The sequence below is a fragment of the Ochotona princeps genome, chromosome 15 (assembly GCF_030435755.1).
Source record: "Ochotona princeps isolate mOchPri1 chromosome 15, mOchPri1.hap1, whole genome shotgun sequence".
NCBI lineage: Eukaryota > Metazoa > Chordata > Mammalia > Lagomorpha > Ochotonidae > Ochotona > Ochotona princeps.
In genome coordinates, this window is record NC_080846.1 from 2,010,126 (window position 1) to 2,030,699 (window position 20,574).

General features: G+C 55.4%; 1 protein-coding gene across 2 annotated transcripts in view; it reads right to left on the reverse strand.

Moving 5' to 3' along the window:
* Positions 1-20,238, reverse strand: part of PPARA (peroxisome proliferator activated receptor alpha) — a 40,609-nt gene extending 20,371 nt beyond the window's left edge. The window contains exon 1 of one of the 2 annotated variants that reach the window (XM_058673611.1): positions 20,109-20,238. The gene's annotated coding sequence lies outside the window, so the exon portion shown is untranslated. The remainder of the gene's footprint in view (positions 1-20,108) is intronic. The other variant, XM_004589421.2, reaches the window with a different exon arrangement.
* Positions 20,239-20,574: the final 336 nt, after the last annotated feature.

Genomic DNA, 20,574 nt, shown 5'->3' on the forward strand with positions numbered 1-20,574 from the left:
TATCTTCACTCATTCAATCAAATGCATTATAAAAAGTTGACACATCACCTAGCTTTAATTGGAGGCAGCCAGATCTGGCCCAATAATGCCTCTGGCACCGAACTTGAGATTCTGTAACCAAAGAAGCTGGTGAGTGAGAAAGAGTGACAAGCCCTTTGTGGAACAAAACAGTAACTGGAAGCCTCCCCCGCTTCGTCCGTGGCGGCGCAGGGAGGTCCTGACCATTCCCAAGCAGAAGCGCACAGAGGTGAGCCCCGTGTGACTCCCATAACCAAAGCACTCGTGGCAAGAAGCCATCTGGGTCATTGTAGAGCGCCAGCACAGTCAAAACCAGACAGATCAAGGACGGGACTCAAGTCTAAAAGCAAATCTAAACAGTTGAAATCAACCGCATAATTCAACTGTGTTCCATATATGCCTTATGCATATAGGCTGAAGGTAACTTTATGCGAAATCTATAGTCTGATAATAAAAACCGATCAGAGCCAGTATTGTGGCTCAAGAGGGTGAAACCGCTACTCTGGCATCGGTGTCTCATACAAGCACTTCGCCACTTCCCTGCCAACGCACCTGGGACAGCAGTGAAGGATGGCCCAAGGACTCGGGCCCCTGCACCTGTGTGAGAGACCCATACAGAATTCCAAGCTCCTGGCTTGGGCCATTGTGATCATTTAGGAAGCAACAGATCAAGAATTCTCTGACCCTGCCTTCAAAGAAATAAGTAAATCTTTAAAACATTTGCTTATCTTTGAGGGAGAGATCCCAGCTGTTGGTTCACTCCCCAGAAATCTGCATTGGTCCTGGCTGTGCCAGTCTGGAAACCTGAAGCTCAGCCCAGCTCTCCATGCAGGTGGGAGGACTCCGACTCCTCGAGCCCTTGGCCTCCCAGGGCCTACACTGGCGGGAGGCTGGCAGAGCTGGGACCCGAACCACAGGCATCCTGGCTGCTAGACAAACCTGTCACATGCAGTCAAATGTCAAGTTTTCCACATGTGGCATCACATTGGCACTGGAAAAATTGTGGGTTTGGGAGCATTTTGGATTTGTACATCAACTTATAGTATGTGTTACCCCCATACCACTATAAGCCATTCCAAATCAAATTTTCCCTTTAGATTTTCCTGAAAGTTTGTGGTTGTTTCTTCATGTAGTATTAACCTTGCAGATGATGACACGCCTGATGAAGGACCAGCTGCAAGCCTGGACCCGTCTCTGTCTGCCACAACCCATCTGAGTAGTGGAGAAGCCTGGCCCAAGAATTCGAAGTCAACCAGAGGAAGATCTGTATTTGTCACTCGAGTCTGTGCTCCTGGCTCAGAGCGATGACACTGACCCATTCAACAGCCAGACTACCGAGCAGCAGCTAGGGGTCAATGGCCCGGCCCGTTACGGAACTACATGTGACACGTGGATTGGATCATGATGTCCTGGAACACTGACGGCCCCTGGCTCTTGGCAGCTCTGCTTGCCATGTGAAATCACCGGTCACCTTTGGATGGGAGAGTGTGTCTTACCAATTCACACACCATGTGTGTATCCACCTGAGCCAGCAAATGTGCTTCCCACTGGAGATTACAGCCAGGTAATGCCAGCCTGGCACAGATGTACAGCAAGAGCACTGGTGTGAGGTGCCTGTGTGGGCATACACCTGCACGCTGTGTGTGCGCCTGGTGCAGGGAGCATGGCGAGCACTCACGGTGCCCTCAGGCTGAACCCTCAGGGACTGTCACATTATTTTTCTTGGCTCTGCCCACTCCCAGGGCAATGTGGGTGTGACTGGTCCCATTCACAGAGCAGAGCAGGGCAGGCCATTGAGGCGAGCATGTGCTTAGCTGCCGGATAAGAGATGGAGACATGTGAACACTCCATGACAGCACGGCAACTGTGGGGGCACGGGGAACCCTGCTGCTCTGGGGTCTCCAGAGAATAGGGACGCTCAAGATGAATTCTCAAAGATTTGAGAAACTTGGCAGAAAACCCAGCAGAGACGAGGACAGAGAGAATGGCACATCTGTGCTGGTGGCCTGCACGCCGCCGAGAGGCGGGGTCGGCGAGACAGTCGGCTCCCATGGTGCCTGGTCACATGCTGCCCAACCACCACTCCCCAGACCTTACAGCTTAGCGCTTCCAGCTCGGGGTCAGCTCTCACTTCCGTGGGTCAAGAAACTGGGCAGGGCTCACTAGGTGGGTTCCCTGCTGGTCCAACCTGGGGATAATTCATGTCTGACTGCAGCCCAGCCATGGCTGGTTGTCCAGGATGGCCCGGGCACAAGCCTGGCAGCCGACACCAGCTACAGGTTGGGCTTTCTGCATCACACAGCCTGTCGCCTTAACTGCCCAGGAAGGGGAAGTGGACCCTGAAGGTTGTCTGTCAATTCCATGGGCCAAAGCAAGACACAGGGCAGTGAGGAGGGAGAGGATCCCTGGAAGACTGGTGACGGCATTGATCGGACAGAGATGAGTCTGCCAAGGCGAGAGCCTGGCGGTGCCAGCCGTGCATGCTGTAACTCGCCAGGCTGCAATGTGGACTTCATCCCCAAGCTGCAAGGCGCCCCAAGGGCAGGTAAGCAGGAGTGCCAGTTGCTAGGAAGACCGTCCTGGTAGCAGGGCAGGGTAAGGACTCCAAGGAGACGAGAGGTGGGCAGGGCTCCACATGAGGCTGCTGCCAGCAAGTGGTGAGGACGCTGGTGGAGCTGAGATGGGGTGGAGAGGATGTGGGTCCCCAACAAAGCAGAGCCACCGGCCTCAGGAGCCAGGGTCAGTCCGAGACGCACACACGCACAGGCTCAGGTCCTGGGCCCAAGAGCTGATGCCATGATGTCCAGAAGAAAGAGGAGTGAGTTCCAGGACAGCCTTGCGGTGGGTGGGGAGATGAAGCCTTGGTGACCGGCTGTGTCCTTCCCAGAAGCAGGGTCCCAGAGGATGCTGTGACCCCGAAAACTTGACTACGCTTCCTTGGAGCTCGGCTTTAATAACTCAGTCAGGACTGACATGGCAAAGCAGCGCAGAGCGTGAACCACGGGCACACGCCACCGCTCCTCCTGCCTGCGAATCTTTGCTCTACGTGGCCCCAGACTCCGCCTTCTTTTCAAAAATGTTTATTTATTTGAAAGGCAGAGATAGAGAAGTGCCAATCTGCTGGCTCACGCCTCGAACATCAATAACAGCCAGGGCTGGGCTCTGCCTGAAGTCAGGAGTCAGGTGCTGCGTCCAGATTTCCCGCACGGGTGGCAGGGCCCGAGCCCTTAGCCAGCATCCTCGATCCTCGGGTGAGCACAAGCAGGAGCCGGAGTTGATGTAGGCGGCTCAAGTGTGCCACCTCCGGACACCATCGCCTGCCCCACCTGCACCCTCTCTCAATCTCTCTTTTTTTAAGATGTATTTTTTGCCGTTGTTGGAAAGGTAGATTTACAGAGAGGAGAGACAGGGAAAAAGATCTTCCATCTGCTGGTTCACTCCCCAAGTAGCTGTAATGGCCGGAGCTAGGCCGATCCGAAGCCAGGAGCCAAGAGCTTCTTTTGGGTTTTCCCATGCAAGTACAGGGTCCCAAGGCTTTGGGCCGTCCTCCACTGCTTTCCCAGGCCACAGGCAGGGAGCTGGATGGCCTGGGAAAGTGGGAAGTGGAGCAGCGGGACGTGAACCGGCGCCCATATGGGATCCCAGCAGTTGCAAGGCGAGGACTTTAGCCACTAGGCTATCATGGCAGGTCCCCACCTGCATCCTTTAATAATGCTCTCCTTTCTACCTGGATGTATTCCCCCAGCTATAATATCCACAAAGGCAGGATCAGGCCTAGCCAAGCATCTTTCAAAAGGCAGTGGAGAGGAGACCACATCCGCGTCACTCCTTCATGTAACAGAGAACAAAGCCCCGGTCACGGGAAGACTTTGGGTCACTTCTACAAGAGGGTGCAGCCTGGAGAAACAACCGACAGGGGATGCAAGTCTCTCCTCGGGCCCAGATTCTCAGCTACCGCGATGCAGGGCCACAGTGGGGAGACGGTCCCTTCCCTTCAGGGCTGACTCGTCTGCTACTTCCCAGGTGTGCACTGACAAGGAACTGGATGGGAGTGGAAGCAGGACTCGATCCCAGGCACCCGAAGCGGGGTGTGGGCCCCTGCACCCCAGCAGCTGCCCCATCAGAACTGTTTCTCCCTGAGCCTACAGGGAAGAAGGCAAAACTGAGGTTTCTTTGTAAGAAATTTTTTTTTTAATTTCATAGATAAGGACTATTCAGGGTGGCTGTTTCAAGTCAGTGCTGGAAATCCACAGATTTCAAGTAATTTGTCCTTCCATCTGAGTTGTCAAATGTATTGAAACCAGTGTCCTATTTCCTTGCCCCTGCCCCCCTGCCACTCGGTGAGTCTGTGCCGATGTCGCCCTGGCACCAGACACTGGGCACTTGCATCTTGTCTGTCCTGTCCGGATCGCCCAGATCGGGGGCTCGCTGACTTTATCCATCTTCTCAAAGCACCAACTTTGACTTTCACTGATCTTTCTCATATTTTATTCATGGGTTTGTACTCTGCTTTTATGATTTCATTTTTTCCCTGCAAACATGGGATTGGCCTGCCTACTTGCTTATTGGCTCCTGTTTGTTGGAAGTCACTTATTTAAATATTTTTCCTAACACGTGTTCAGAGCCACCCATGCCCATCTAATCATGGGTTATCTAGAAGTGTGTCAGTTAGGTTTCAAATATTGGGTAATTTTCTAGTCATGTTTGTCTTTCTAGTTCCATTATGGTCAGAGAACAGGATTCCATGACTTGATTTAAAAAAAAAGTCGGGTCCGGCGGCGTGGCCTAGCGGCTAAAGTCCTCGCCTTGAAAGCCCCGGGATCCCATATGGGCGCCAGTTCTAATCCCGGCAGCTCCACTTCCCATCCAGCTCCCTGCTTGTGGCCTGGGAAAGCAGTCGAGGACGGCCCAATGCATTGGGACCCTGCACCTGCGTGGGAGACCCGGAAGAGGTTGCAGGTTCCTGGCTTTGGATCGGCGCGCACCGGCCCGTTGCGGCTCACTTGGGGAGTGAATCATCGGACGGAAGATCTTCTTCTCTGTCTCTCCTCCTCTCTGTATATCTGACTTTGTAATAAAAATAAATAAATCTTTAAAAAAAAGAAGTCATTGAGACTGACTTGGCGGCTCAGGCTGCGGCCTCTCCTGGCACATTCCTGCGCGTGCTTTGGAAGAGGACGCTCGCTCCCGCGGCACTTCTTCCTATAAGCGTCCCCCGAGTGGTCGGCCTTCTCCTTGGCTCTCTCTTTGCCCCACATCTGTATTTGTTCTCTGCATCTGCCCGGCGCTGTGCACTCATTTATTCTTGCACTTTCGTGCATCGTAAAGCCTAATGAATGGATCCTACTGTTTCTGCAACTATTTTTTCCCGTCTCTCTTCCTGTACTTCAGGGTCTCCAACTGCACACAGCTGCGGCTCCTGCGGCTCCGCGTGCTTCATCTGACACACTTCCTATCACTGTGTCGCTATGCACTCACTCAATCTTCTGTGAATGCGACGACTCTGCTATTTCCCCCGAGGGTAATTTAGTCCCAGACGTTGCAATCTTCTGCATTTTCTGCCATGTCCTCCAAGTGTCCACTAAACTTTTTGAACCTCTGAAACCCAAACGTGAGGATGACCTCAGCGGCCTGTCTGCTGAATGGAGCCTCCCCGGCAGGGCCTCTTGTCTGCTTCTCTGCCTGTCCAGTCGTCGCTGGTTGGATGCCGGACAGTGTGGCTTTTGCCTCATTTGCAGCTGGATGGCTCTGCGTCCCCAAAGATATTCCTGAGCTTTGCTCTGGGCTGGAGTTACAAAAACCTGGGGAAAATTCCAATCTTCTGGATCTTGTTTCTGAGGCTAGAGAGACGGGATGCTAGCCAGCCACTGTCTGGTGTCATTCTTCCCTCTACCAAGTCAAGAGCCTTCTGAGTGCTGTATCCGATTTCCCACCAAGTGTGAGGGTGCCAGACCGGCAGCTGGCAGCAGGCGCTGTCCCCAGCCCTCGGATCGTCTCGGCCCGTCTGCCCCTGGCCTCAGAGCAGTCCGTCCACAGCAGGTGCCCACACCCTTCCCTGGCCGGCTTCTTGCTGTTGCTCTAACACTCTAAGCCACGGTCTCTCTGGGCTTTCCGCTCTGTCTTGACGGAGTGAGTCGGCCAGGGTCCCCAGCGGACACTGCACTTGCCAGCTGCTGCACCTTGGACTCGTAGCTCCACAATGGTGGGAAACGATTCTCTGTGGTGGTCTGTCCCGCGCAGGTCCTAGGTCGTAGGTCTTGGCAGAGCAGTACGGCAGGGCTGGGGCAGCCCCCAGAGCAGCAGAACCCACTCCTCCTTTGGGCAGTCCCCAGAACTCCCACCAAGATGGGCCGCCTCCTGGGCCAAAGAAGAGGCCGCCCTGGTTTTCAAAGGACTGAAAGCATAGGGTGTATCTTCTAACTACAGTGGTGTCAAGCCGGAAATTAAGAATGCAGAAGCAGCAGCAAAATCTCTCCACACACATCCTGAGCACAGCAGGGAGGTGACAGGCTCTGCCGGCAGCGAGGGGTTAACAAGGAACCCTACAAACAAGGTCAGGCTTAGAAGCTCAGGCGGCAACAAACACACCGATTCCTCAAAATACTACCAACTGTCAAAACATAACCAAGATGAAACAAACTACCTTCACAGTACTAGCAGAACTTAAAAATTGGGCCTCTGACTTAAAATCTAAAATAGAAATTTCTTGGATCAGGCGATTTCCCTAGAGAATTCTACCACTCATGTAAAGAATCTCTATAATATTTTTTTAAGGATTTATTTATTTTTATTGGAAAGGTGAATATACAGAGAGGAGGAAAGACAGAGAGGAAGATCTTCCATCCGATGATTCACTCCCCAAGCAGCTGCAACGGCCGGTGCTGTGTCAATCTGAAGCCAGGAGCCAGGAACTTCCAGGTCTCATACACAGTTGCAGGGTCCCAAGGTTTTGAGCTGTCTTCCACTGCTTTCCCAGGCCACAAGCAGGGAGCTGGATGGGAAGTGGGGCCACCGGGATTAGAACCGGCGTCCATATGGGATCCCGGGGCACTCAAGGCGAGGACTTGAACCGTTATGCTATCGTGCCGGGGCCACATTTTGGATTCTGCTGATAGGGTGTGGGTTGACAAAGTGCTCCCCAGTACATGGGGATAAAAAAAAACACTATGGAAAAGTTGGATGCTGAGTTCTCTCGGGTAAGCAATGGTCTTGTTAATAACGTGGCAGCATGAGCCACAATGCTGCCTGAAGAGGCTCACACACTTGATACTGCTGTCGGCAGCGCTTGGGAGCTTGGCTCCACACGCTTACACCGCACTGGTCGGCCAGTCGCCTGGCCATTCTAAGCAGCGTGTAGTGGGCTCTCCACCCACGGTGCTCTCTGCTGCGGGTCTGCAGACCCACCCAACACCTTTCAGGTGCCTACTCACACATCATGCCCATTTTTGGAAAGTTGGTTGAAGATTTCAACTCCCTTTAAATTAGTCTGTTATTGTTGAAGGGGAAGAGCTTTGCACATTCCAGACCCAAGCGTTCTGTGGTCATTTGTCCAACTCTTGGCTTGTCTCTGGTCTTCTTACCTTTTGATGAGAGAAAGTTCCATTTTGCTGATGACCATTTTTTTCTTTTATGCTTTTTCAATCAAGACCTTTTTACTAAAGATTTTCTCCTATTCTTTCTTCTGGAAATGTTATAGTTTTAACTCTCTGGCCCATGTCCATAACAAAAGTAAACTGTCATACAGTAATACACACTGATGCGGCACGCTGCTGAACAATCTACAATGCTGTGTGCAGAGGGCTGTCATCTTTTTCTGCCATGTGATTCATGGCAAGGCCTCTCATCCAGTGACGGCCCAGGTGACCCAGAATCAGCTGTTGGATTTTCTTTCAGCACAGAAATGACTGGCACTGGGCCCAGGATCGGCCGACCACCCGCGCGCGGGTGGGCCCAGGATCGGCCGACCACCCGTGGGTGGGCCCAGGATCGGCCGACCACCCGTGGGTGGGCCCAGGTGTAGGCCCAGTGTAGGCCTGCTCTGCTCCCTCCCCTTTGTGAAGTTGAGCACTTTGTGATCTCAGTACTACCACTGGGACTTCATAAAGCTCTCATGTCGCCTCAGAGCTCCAAGCTGGCGCGTGACTTGAGGGCCTTCGCATCCCCACAGGAAGCTTGCTAAACTCCAGGCACACTGAGACGTGACTTTGACGGCTAGGAATCTGGGGGTCATGTAGGGGGGAAACGGCCATTTTAGCAACACTGAGGAGCACTCTATGGGTTGGATTCGTTAAGGGTTAAAATTTCCCTCTGCAACGGTTTCTAGATCTCAATGTGTGGGTCTGAAGTGTTTTATCCCCAAGTATCTCAAACGATTTGACATATGATTACCTTTGAAATGTTAACCCAACATGTTCACACCGTCCGCTTCTGCCCTTGAAGGGGATGCCTTCTGCAGTGTAGCTTCTTTGACATTACCCCTGTTTTGTCAGTTTCACTTAGTGTGTCCACATTTGGATTTTTCTTTTAAAAAAGATTAATTCATTTTTTTAAAGACTTATTCATTTTATTACAGCCAGATATACACAGAGGAGGAGAGACAGAGAGGAAGATCTTCCGTCCGATGATTCACTCCCCAAGTGAGCCGCAACGGGCCGGTGCGCGCCGATCCAAAGCCGGGAACCAGGAACCTCTTCCGGGTCTCCCATGCGGGTGCAGGGTCCCAGTGCATTGGGCCGTCCTCAACTGCTTTCCCAGGCCACAAGCAGGGAGCTGGATGAGAAGTAGAGCTGCTGGGATTAGAACTGGCGCCCATATGGGATCCCGGGGTGTTCAAGGTGAGGACTTTAGCCGCTAGGCCATGCCGCCGGGCCCAGATTAATTCATTTCATTTTTATTGAAAATGCAGACTTACAAAGAGGAGGAGAGACAGAGAGAATGAGCTTTCATTTACTAATTCACTCCTCAAATGCCACAAAGGCTGGAGCTGAGCTGATCCCAAGCCAGGAGGAGCCAGGAGGTCTTCCAGGTCTCCCGTGTGGGTGCAGGGTCCTAAGGCTTTGGGCCATCCTTGACTGCTTTCCCAGGCCACAAGCAGGGAGCTGGATGGGAAGCGGGGCTGGAACACGAACCGGGCCCACATGGGATGCCGCACTTGGAGGCAGGTTAGCCAGTTCGGCCAAGATGCCGGCCCCATGTTTTGCTTTCTTAATTCTACTTTAGGAATCTTGTATTTGTGCCCTGTGATCTCTCACCAGCACTGGGAGCACTGGGAGCACGTGAGCCACTGTCCTCATGTTTGTTGCTTCCTCTTCCTCCGCCTCTGCTTGTGCGCAGTGTAGAATCTCTCGGCACTCACGTGCGCCCTGTGCTTGGGGTTCATCTCCTTCCGACTGCCTCTTCAGCTGTGTCTGCCCTGTGACATCTGTCGAAAGGGCACACTAGTTCTGGTTTCATACTTGTTCTCTTTCTGATTTTGTCACTTTTAAAGATGTGGCATCTAGCGTTCTACCAACATTTTCAGTCTCGGGTGAGTGTTTGAGTCCCGGCTCTGAGACCTGGACTGGCCCGGCACTGGCCGTGGTGGACACCTGGGGAGTGAATCAGGGCACGGATGCTCTTCCTCTGCCATTCTGTCAAAGTCTAAAAAAGTGTTTCTTTTTATCTTTCATCTTGAATTCAGTAAGCAAGCTTATTTCAAAGGTTATATCTTGTGAGTCCACTGGAGTCATGCGGGCCTGTTTTACCACCTGGCATGTCTACTGGTCTAGAGGTCTCCCTGCCTCCCACATTTGGTTGGTTTTGCTGTGAGGGCATCACTGCTGTCCAGACACAGCTGGCAGGATCACGCCAGCAAAAACCACGTTTTCATAATCAATGGTGAAAACCATGACTGTGTCATGGCCTTCAATCTCTTCTATGCAGGATGTGTGGGCCACACCCTGTGGAAATTCTAGCCCCACTAGTAAGCCCAAGAGTTTGGGTGGTTTTGGACTAAGCTAGGTGTGACCAAGGAGCCTGCCATCAATCACAGGTAAAGGAACCCGCAACATCTGGACTTGTCAAGGCAGCAGCACCTGAATGTGCATCCTGAATACGGTGTGGGGTGGGCCGAGCTGCAACATTCACCAGCTCATATACGGCCAAATGGAAGGTTAGACTGTGCCGGGCAGTGGCCTAAAACCCATTGGCATGTATGAGAACTGGGTCTGGGAGTGGATCAAGTGGAGGAACTTGGGAAACTCTCCTGGTGAGTCATAGCTCCCGCTGGTGAACATGTGGTCCAGACCTGGGGGTCGGACAAGCTGGGCAAAGTAGCTCCAAGAGCTGGTTAATGTGTAAATTGGTAATAGAACGGGATGTACAGAGCAGGACTGAGCAAACCTTAGCCCACAAGCGAAGCTAGAAGCCAGGATGGAGCACAGGTCATGCTGAGCTAGGCTCTTGAACCTACTGGTCTACGTGAGTCAAGGACGCTAAGACACAGTGTCTAAGGCAGAGGCCAGGACAAGTGAGGGACTGAGCCAAGCGGAGTCAGAGCAACCACTGGCAGGAGCGTGATCTATGGCCAGGAATAGGCCCAGTTGGGGAGCTAAGGGGACACCCTAACTGGGTTGAGGTTCCCACCAAGGGGCGCATGTGCTGGAATGGGGGCTGCGTTCTAACCAGGAAACAGTTGTAGTCTCCTGTGGCACTAGCGTGGACTGGGACTGGATGCACCAGGCCAGGCCAGACCCCAACACCGTCTGGTGTCCTGGAGGACCAGGGTAGATGTGGGACTGACCAGGCTAGGTCTCAACCCCTACTGAACCATTTGTGAGCTGTATGTGGGTATGGACGAGCCATGGCTGGGCTGAAACATCCAACAGCAAGAACCAGAATGGTTGAAAGCCAGCCAAGAAATGCCAGTGTTCCTGCTAGGACAGGAGGTGAACTGAGTAGGGCTGGCTCATGGACCCCCTGGTATGCACAAAATCTGGCATTGGGAGGGGTTCTGATGGAGGAGCCTGGGCAACTCCTCTGGCAGGACACAGTCCCTGCAGGTAAGCGCAAGAAGCATGACAGGAAACAGCCCAGAATAGGCCATGGAATGTTTCCCACTGCCATACATTTGGCATGGGTCGGGGGCAGACCAGGCGAATCAGTTCATGTCATCCACTGACAAATCCGAACACCAGAACAGAGTGTGGGTTGAGCCAGGTTCAGTCGCGACAAAAACCAGTCCACAATATGGAATGCCAGGGTGAAGTTGCCTGTACTGGAAGTGACCACAGCACCCAACCAGCACACTTGAGAATCAGGAAGGGAGGGGGCAGAGCCGGCAGGGGGATTAAGGGGCTGGTCCCCTCACCGGACAGCTACTCCCACTGGAGAGCATGGACTGGGATGGGGGCAGACCAGACTAAGCAGGGCTACAACACCTGTGTGTCGCATGTGGCCTAGATCAGGGAAAAGCCAGGCTGGGCTGATTATTCCTGTGGGTGCAAGCATAAATTAGAGCGGGTGAGGGTTGTTTGGGCTTAGCCACAGCATCAGCTGGCAGAAGCTGGCACTGGGGGCTAATTCTGTCAAGTCAAACCACAGAACCACCCGAAGAGTGCATAAACCAGGACTGAGAGAGACCTGGGAGGGAAATAGTGGGCTCCACCTTCTTGGGTCACTACTCCCGCGGGAAGGCATGAAAACTAGGACAGGAGCTGGGGTGGCTAGACAGAGAGACACTCAACAACATCTGTGAGGGCTGGATAGTTGAGCTGGTTAGATGGAACTAAGCTATAATACCCACTGACAAGTACAAGAGCCAAATGGGATGTGGGACAGACTGGACTAGTCTGCTATACATAGTGGCAAATCAGGGTAGGGGGCGGGCCTGGTGGGGGTTATTGTAGGTCGCTCCGACTAGGCTGCAGCTCCCACTGGTTGATGTGAGGCCGAGTATGTGCTGGGCAGAACCAGACTGGACTGCAACACCCATTGTTTCCAGTGGAAGTCGGGGCTGAACACAGAACCAACCCAGCAACTGCGACCACCAGCTGATCGTGGAGATGGACTGTGCCGGGCTCTGTGCTTGTTAGAACATACAAAAACCTGGTCTGGGAATACCTCAGAGTTTCTTTGGGGATCTCCCCAATCGAACTGCTGGACTCAGAACCCTAGCCAAAAGACAGAAGAAAGAACAAGTTAATCAACCACCTCAGCTATATGCTGGCAGCAAAATACTGGGCAAATGGAGACTCTATGATGGACTATGTCAATCAGTGGATTCTTCAACGACCTCACCGAGCTGGGAGTGGTGAAAATGGCAGCGATTCATAACTGGTGAACTATTAAAACCACCTGAGCAAGTATCTCAGAGCATGCCCCACATCCGGGACTTGGGGAGGGTGGGAAACTGGGTGGGGCTTCTCCCTCAGTATCCCCCTTTACCTCAGATACAAGAAGGAAACAATATGGACATTATAGTCTTACCCACTTCCCTAGCGTAATTAACTATGTAAAGATTGTCAAATATAATTAAAAATATATATATATTAAAAAGAAAAAAACCCTTCCTTTGGGGCTGTAAATGTACTGGGAAATGAAGGAGAGCAAAGCAGAGTGCACCACAACCCAGCAACGCAGACCTCCGAGCAGGAGCTGTGGGTGGGGGTCCAGCAGGGGCAGAGGCCCGTGCCCACTCTCACGGCTCTCCCAAGGGCTGTCCTGCACCCCCTGCCGTGAGTCACCTACTGAGCTGCAGCGCAGCGCGTTGCCAGGTCCGCTTCTCCACTCCCTCTCCCGGGACGCGGAGCGAGCTCACCGCCAGCACCTGCCACAGCTGCCTGCACTTCCGGGGCTGGTCGCGTGGTGACCTTCCTATGTAACTCCATTTGCATTCAGGTATAACTCTACTTCTAGCACTATTACCTTTTCTTTGATAGCTTATTTTTTAAAAAAAACATTTATAAGACAGAGAGACAAACAGAAAGAATTCTCATCTGCAGGTCAATATTCCCAAATGTCCAAAAAAGGCAAGGGATGGGAGGAGGCCCAAGCCGGGAGCTGGGAGCCTGGTGCCTGTGCAGCTGGCAGGATCCCAGTGAGTCCAGCGTGGTCACCACCTCCTGGGACCTGCACTGGCCAGAAGCCAGAGTGAGGAACTGAGCCAGGGACCCAACCCAGGCACTCAGGTGTGTGTAGCCTCACTGACTGACAGGCTCAGCGACCAACCACAACCAGCTCTGAGAGAAGGGGCATGCCTGGTTGCTGCTGGCACTGCAGGTCTGTCCTCCGTGCGGTCAGTGGTAGCCTGGGGGCAGCAGCAGAGCTGGGGGTTAGCAGTCTGGGCTGTGCTGCTGATGGACAGTGGAGGAGTGCAGAGTGAGGACTCCTGGTGTGGGAAACTCCTTAGAGGGAGGGCATTTAGTCTTGTCCAGTGATTTTCTGGGCCACATGCCAGCGTTTGGCTGCTCATCCTGAGAAGCGCTGCTCTGGGCTTGTGTCTTCCAAGGAATCACGTGCTTCCTTCACTTCCTCCACAGTACGTGGGGCCATGCTCAGGTGCACACGAGCTACCCTCGCCCCCAGGCTGCCCACCAGGACTGAGAGGAAACTGCTGCCCCTCGGTGGGAGGGTGACCCTTGGGATGGAGCAGGCGGCAGCGCTAGGACACCTGCCCTCTGCTGTGTGGTCAGAGCCCCTGGGTTCTGCCGACTGATGGAAGGTATGGGAGTCTCATGCCCCGTTGACTGAGGAGCCCTACACGCATTCCCAGGTAAACAAACACCTGTGTGCTCATCCCAGGACCCCCCAGGACTGTGTTCCCAGCACCTGTGTGCATGTCCCAGGATCCCCCAGCACTGTGCTCCCAGCACCTGTGTGCTCATCCCAGGACCCCCCAGGACTGTGTTCCCAGCACCTGTGTGCATGTCCCAGGATCCCCCCAGCACTGTGCTCCCAGCACCTGTCTGCTCATCCCTGGACTCCCCAGCACTGTGCTCCCAGCACCCGTCTGCTCATCCCAGGATCCCCCAGCACCGTGCTCCCAGCACCTGTGTGCTCATCCCAGGATCCCCCAGCACTATGCTCCCAGCACCTGTCTGCATGTCCCAGGACCCCCCAGCACTGTGCTCCTAGCACCCATCTGCTCATCCCAGGATCCCCCAGCACCGTGCTCCCAGCACCTGTCTGCATGTCAGGATCCCCCCCAGCACCGTGCTCCCAGCACCTGTGTGCATGTCCCAGGACCCCCCAGCACTGTGCTCCCAGCACCCGTCTGCTCATCCCAGGACCCCCCAGCACTGTGCTCCCAGCACCTGTGTGCCATCCTAGGATCTCTCCCCCAGCACTGTGCTCCCAGCACCTGTGTGCCATCCTAGGATCTCTCCCCCAGCACTGTGCTCCCAGCAGGAGCCCACATACTTCATGGAGAGCTGGGTCTGCAGATCTATGGCTGCCTTCCTGGTACCTGGTGCATAGTAGGGGTTCAGCCAGCAAATGTTTGAGGATTAGAGGTAGGGAGTGCATCCAGGCAGGCTCCAAGGGCGAGGTACCACTTGGTTAACCCTGAGGTAAGCCCCTGCTCAGGGTACCTGGCCAGTCCTGAGCACCTACTAGCAGGAATCTCTGGGTACTCAGATGCCTGAGCTTCCGGGGTCCTCAAGGATGTCCCATGCTGCACCTCAGACACTGAGCAAGTAGGAGGCGAGCCTGGAGCTCATGAGAGGGGCGCCCAAGTACAGGGCCCCTAGGAAGTGGGAGAGGTGGGATGAAGGACCCAGTGGGGACAGCTGCCAGTGCAGCTGGAGGGACTGCTGAGAGGGTCCTGGGGCTGGCCCTTCACACTCACACACAGACGTGGAGGGGTGGCTCCCCGGAAGTACCCCACAATGCATGCACGACGCCCGGCACTGTGCCTCCCTCTCCCGCTCCCAGAGCCAGCGTCTTACATTCTGTCATCTCCACGCTCAAACAGCATGGCCTACACTGCTGTGTCTTTCTGAGTTACTTTCCAGAAACTTCCTTCTCTTTACCAAGACAGCCCGCCTTCAGTGCGTGCTGAGCCAACTGCTAACACACTTGCGTCCCACACCAGAGCAGGTGGGTCTGGCTGGAAGGGAGTCACCCACGGGCGACCCAGATGGAGCTCCTGGCTACTGGGCATCTTGGGATGAGGCAGCCAACAGAGGGGGCTGCAGGCAGGGGCTTTCTGCCTCTCCGACTTTCTAACTCATCTGCCGCGAGGTTCCATGCATGGAAGTGACCGTGGACATGGCTGCTTCCTAACAGCGTCCTTCCTCTGGACTCTTGTTTTTGCTCATCTGGTACCTCCATGGGCATTAAAGATTATCAGCTGTCCTTGGACGTGGTTAAATATTCACCCCGCTTCGGCCTCTGACCCATACGCCAACACCAAGTTTCTGGCTGTGTCTAAGCAAAGAGGAGGGTGCGCGGGCAGAAAGGCAGGGAAACATTTTCCAACTGACGGCCCACGACACTTGTGCTCTGTCCACACACACAGGGCCCCCGCCCCGTGACAGACAGCTCTCCACGGCCACTGACCCCAGCTGGGAACTGCTGTGACCACACTGGCAGTGAGCGCCTGGGTTCCCGGGGACCCTACCCTGCATATACTGTCCCCGCACCAGGCACAGGACACTCCTGCCCCAGTGGCCCTTTGTCACCTGGGCCCTTCCCTGGAGTGGTGCGGCTTCCGCAGCAGTGGGGCCTGCCTCCCCACTTCCAGCAGGCTCTCCCACCCACATGATGGACAGTTATCTCTTAATGGAGTGTCCCTGTCAGGACGCCTCTTGGAACACAATGGATCAGACGCACAGGGAAAGAGAAAGCAAGAGATTGAAACAGACGGAGCAGACACCTGCCACAGAGCTGGCCGGGCTGCAGGCCACAAACCCCAGCCAGTTTCTCCGGGCCTGAGTCGTCGCGGCTGCCTCCCAGGGTGCACATTAGCAGGACAGAGGAACCAGACACCGACTCAGGAGCTCCTGCCTTGGGACGCAGGCACTGCAACCTGCCTTGTCACCACCAGGCCACAGCCTCACCCCAGGCTTATCTTTACGACAGGAACTGGACCACAGCAAGGCTGGTTTTTGAGGCCTGGCTCCCAGTGACTATACTTTCTAAAGCAAGAAAGTGACGTGAGGTCAGGCCCCAAGGCCGTGGGTGCCTGCCTGCTTGGGAATCTGAGGGCTGTGAGGACAGGCGACCCGGTCTCTCGCCCAGATCTGAGGACAGGCTCAGTAGCAGTTCCCAAGTGGACCCAAGGAAAGGTAACTGCAACACGGAGCCACAACCAGTCATCATGAACCGGAGGCCAGGATGAGGGACACATGAAGCCTGCCCTCCACACCAGGGGGCCGCACTCACAGCACGCTTAGACTCTGTCCCGACAATGTCCCCTGAGCCCACGGTCACGTCCATCGCAACCCGGAACACAGACGGAGAGGGTGGTGTATGTCTGACCCAGAGGCTGGCACCCCCACACCCCACATGGGGAGCCTGTGTCCTAGCCCCGCTTCCCCCTGACACACTCTCTCAGAGGCAGCAGCTGGTGCCCAAGGCCTTTGCTCCCTCTGCCGCCTGCCCTGTGCCAGACAGCTCTCCATGAGCACTGCCCCCGGCTGGAAACTGCTGTGACCGAATGGAGTTCCCAGCTTGTCGCTCTGGCCTCGCCCGGCCCTGGCTCTGGTGCACATCTAGGGCCTTCAAATACAAACCAACCACATGGGGGCCCGGCAGCGTGGCCTAGCGGCTAAAGTCCTCACCTTGAACGCCCCGGGATCCCATATGGGCGCCGGTTCTAATCCCGGCAGCTCCACTTCCCATCCAGCTCCCTGCTTGTGGCCTGGGAAAGCAGTGGAGGACGGCCCAGAGCACTGGGACCCTGCACCTGCGTGGGAGGCCTGGAAGAGGTTCCAGGTTCCCGGCTTCGGATTGGTGCGCACTGGCCGTTGTGGCTCACTTGGGGAGTGAATCATTGGACAGAAGATCTTCCTCTGTCTCTCCTCCTCTCTGTATATCTGACTATAATAAAATGAATAAATCTTAAAAAAAAAAAAAAACCAACCACATGGAAACCTGCACTGTAGGAAAGAAAACCAGGACAGAAGGTGAGTGGGGGTGGGAACAGGCGACACTCGCCGGGCCGCAGGCTCAGTATGGCTAGAACAGCTGGCTCCCCAGCAGCACCCCACTTCCCACAGCAGCACCCCACTTCGTCACACTGGGGGAAGCAGAGTGCCACCCTGCACTGGACAGATCACTGAACCCAGCTGACTCAGAAGGGGACGTAGCCCTGCACTGACCCCCAGGTCACTGCTTGTGACGCTTGCCCTTGCACAGGAGACATCACCAAAGCCGAGTGCCTTAGAAACAGGTGTGAGGAGACCTGGCACCTCATTGACTCTAAAACTGAAAACAGCAAAGGCAGCTGGCGTGGTGGCACAGTGGGTCAAGCTGCCACTTGGGGTGTCAGCATCCCACATAGGGGAGCAGGTTCAAGTCCTGGCCACAGTGGAAGATGAGCCAAGAGCTTGGGTCCCTGCACCCACAGGAGACCCAACAGGGTTCCAGGCTCCTGGCTTCAGCCCAGCCCAGCCCTGGCTCAATGGGCTATTTGGGGAGTGAACCAGAGAATGGGAGATCTCTCTCTGTGTCTCCTCCTTTCTTTGTAACACTGCTTTTCAAACGAACAAAACAAATGTCTCAATCATTCAATGAACGTTTTTTAAACCAGTAGAGTGAAGCCAGCCTCTGTGGTAGCGGGTCCAGGAGTCTCTGGCCACAGTCTCCCTGCTCCACATTCCACCTCGGAATGCTGGGGTCCCATTCCTGCCTTGGCCCCCAAGTCCAGCTTCCTGCCCACGCAAGCCTGGGAGGCAGCAGCAGTGGCTCAGCTGCCTGGGCACTTGCCGTCCACTTGGAAGACCTGGCCGGAGCGCCCTGGCACAGCCCAGGCTGCAGTGGGCATCTGAGGGTGGGGTCCCAGTGGAGGAACACTCTCACTGCCCCTGTGGTTCCTGCTTCTGGAATAAATATGTACAAATTGCCAAAAACATAATATAGCATTTTATTCCAACAGCTCCTCAGCCATCTCAGGACAAGTCTATCGAACGTGTAACATTTGCCAAATTCAATTCCCAACCAAGTCATTTCTGTTGCAACCACTGCCTTCCCAGCTCTGGGCTGCCCTGTGGGGATACCTGCCCAGGACTCCAGAAAGCAGACCTCAACCGTGGGGCCGTGGGAGGGGGCGAGCAGCCAGCTGCATGGCCAGGGTGCCTGTCCACTTCTGCTCAGGTGTCCCCAGCCGGCTGCATGCCCAGGGTGCCTGTCCACTTCTGCTCAGGTGTCCCCAGCCGGCTGCATGCCCAGGGTGCCTGTCCACTTCTGCTCAGGTGTCCCCAGCCAGCTCCCACCACAGAGGAGTCCCTTGGAGGCCCGGCACTAAACTGTTGTTGAATTAATTCTCTCGGTTGTCTCCTCAATGAACACCTATGGTGAACTTCCAAGCACACAGCACACAGGCGTGCCCAACACTGCTCTCAATGAGCTGGACCCTGGGTGGGGGCAAGTCAGACCCACGAGGGGTCCTGAGATGGGCAGCACCCAGCCAGAGCTCAGCCAGGTCCCTCTACGGCTGGGCTTCAGCCGAGACCCTCGGGACGGGCGAGGCACGATGTGTGGCAGGCAGACACAAGCGAGACATGCTACCAAGCAAGCCTCATGTTCAAAACCAACAGGAACCACAGCTCCACTGTGCCCTGACTGCTGGAGGATCCTGGCTGGCCAGGTCAAAGTGACAACAAAAGTCAGATCACGGGTGGGGCCAAGGGGGTTGGCGGTCAGAGCCAGCCAAGGAGGGCAGGCGGGCAGCAGCCCAGGACTCCGTGCACACCTGTTGCATGATCAGGAAGACAAGGCTTGGGGGTCTCCAGCGACTGTGGGCAAAGCTGGCCACTCACGCCCTAAGCACACCTTTCCCAAAGCTGTCTGCTCTTGACGCAAATTAACATCTCAGAGACATTTCCTCTGGCTGTACATGGCCCTCCAAACACACACGGCTGCCAGGATGGCCATGGGGCTGACCCAGCCAGGACAAGGCGTTGCACGGGCTCCTCCTCCACGTTGCCAGTCCGCCTGGGACACATCCACCTCTGGCGTGAGGGAGGGACGCCAGCACCCACTTTCTCCCAGTGACAGACACGCCCCAGAGCACCCCTAGCCTTTCCCACCTCGTCCTTCTCTCAGAACCTTCCTCCCGCCAAGCTGCAGATTCCAAGTGTCTGCCAAGGTCTCCCCAGCCGGCCCCTTCCGTGGAATGAACAAGGTTGAAGGGACAGACACGTGAGAAACTCCTGGGAGTGCACAGGGACCTGACGCCCAGCCACCCAGCCCCCCAGTCCCCGCACCCAGCCCCCCAGTCCCCGCACCCAGCCCCTCCAGTCCCCGCACCCAGCCCCCCAGTCCCCGCACCCAGCACCTCCAGTCCCTGCACCCAGCCATCAGGCTGCCACTGAGGACAGAGATGCTACCGTTCCCATCTGGGCAAGTGAAACAGGGCTCGCCCCACAGGCTCTGCCTCCAACAGCCAAAGACACACGGTCACGGACGCTTGTTTTTCTACAGGATATTTATTAAGAAGGCCCTGGTCACCAGCCACACACATGCACAGGATGGCGTGCTGCCTGGGGCAAACACGAAACGCCTCTCTCTGCTGTTGGTCCCGCTGCCTTCGCCCTGGTGGGCAGGCCACGGTGGCGACGGCTGGACAGCGGCCACACAGACCCTTTACCGCCTGGCCGGCTCCCTGGAGCCAACCCAGCCCCGGGCCGACCTCCACTCTGCAAAAGTCACCTGCAGGATCGTCCCACAACAGCAACAGGGCAGCTCCAAGTCACATGACCTTCTCAAACCCCTGAAACCAGCAGCCAAACCCACAGGGAGCCCTAGGCAGGTCAGTCAAGCCCCCAGGCTCCGCAGGACCCATCCCTGCAGGCTCTCCACTCTCCAACCGCATCACAAAGAAAAAATTAACCCCCAAGTCGTCAGCCCGAAGACAGAAAGCAAGGCTAGCACCTTACACCTTGGCTTACCTGGGGTGTGGGTCTGGGCTGGTCCGGCCACTGACTGTCACATCTCCCAGGGGGCCGGGACTCCAGCCCTGGCTGGGAAGAAACAGGACAAGCCGGTTACAACGTGTCCCCTGGATGCCCCCCAACAACCGCCACACACAAGGACAAAGTCACCGTGACCCCCATCTTCTCCCAGGGTCGCTCTAGGTCGTCAGCCCAGCTCCCCCTCAGCCCTGCCAGGCACCAAGCCTCCTGCACGTCCCTGGGTTTGGGGTGGCACACGTCAGGGCGCCCCACACTCAGTGCTGTAACGACTTATTGGAAAACACCTGCCATGGGGCACATCGCCTCCTCTAACTTTTAACAAGAGTTTGGGTGTGTGTGTGAGCGCCCTGCGGTCCCCCGCCAGCTGGGGTGGGCGTGCAGTACACCTGACCACTCCCCGTCCCCAGCCTCCACCTGTCCCACGCTGGCTGGCTGTGCAGCG